This window comes from Triticum dicoccoides, chromosome 1A, assembly GCF_002162155.2.
Source record: "Triticum dicoccoides isolate Atlit2015 ecotype Zavitan chromosome 1A, WEW_v2.0, whole genome shotgun sequence".
Lineage (NCBI taxonomy): Eukaryota > Viridiplantae > Streptophyta > Magnoliopsida > Poales > Poaceae > Triticum > Triticum dicoccoides.
This window is the reverse complement of record NC_041380.1, coordinates 606,444,376-606,444,903: the sequence shown is the minus strand read 5'-3', so window position 1 is coordinate 606,444,903 and position 528 is coordinate 606,444,376. Positions and strand designations below refer to the sequence as shown.

At 62.7% G+C, this 528-nt stretch overlaps 1 protein-coding gene across 1 annotated transcript in view; it reads left to right on the top strand.

Moving 5' to 3' along the window:
- The first annotated feature begins 266 nt into the window (after positions 1-266).
- The window catches only part of LOC119295295 (TATA-binding protein-associated factor BTAF1-like), a 13,759-nt gene continuing 13,497 nt past the window's right edge, over positions 267-528 (top strand). Inside the window, exon 1 of the mRNA XM_037573693.1 lies at positions 267-526. The gene's annotated coding sequence lies outside the window, so the exon portion shown is untranslated. The remainder of the gene's footprint in view (positions 527-528) is intronic.

Sequence of the window (528 nt, the reverse complement as noted above, 5' to 3'; positions counted from 1 at the left end):
TGATGGAGAGAAAAATAGGTTGACTTCAGATATAAGACAGAAAAAACATGTCGTTCACGAAGAAGAAGAAGAAGAAGAAGAAGAAGAAGAAAGCCCACGTCCACATAGGGAGAGAGGAGAAGAGAGAGCCCAGCGAGGGAAAGGAGAAAGAAAGAAAGATGGGCCCAAGTCCAAAGGCCGGCCCGAGGTGGTGGAAGGGAAGGGAAGGGAAGCAGGTCGCCTATAAAATAACACCCTCGCCACGGCAGTTGGAACCCCCCACCCCATGCCCCCAACCCCGACCCGGTAGCCAGCCCTCTGGAGTCGGTCGGTTGGACTCGACCAGGAAGGAAGGAAGCAGCGACCGAGCCCGGGCGCGCGCGTGAGGGAGGATTGGGCTCGCCACCCCGACCCCACACCGCCCCTCCCTCCCCTCCCCTCCCCGGCGGGGGCTCTTCCTCCCTCCTCCCGCGATCCCCTTCTCCCTCCCCCGTCGCCGCCGCGCTCCACCGCCCACCTCGCCGGCGTCCCTACTCCGCCACCCCCGGT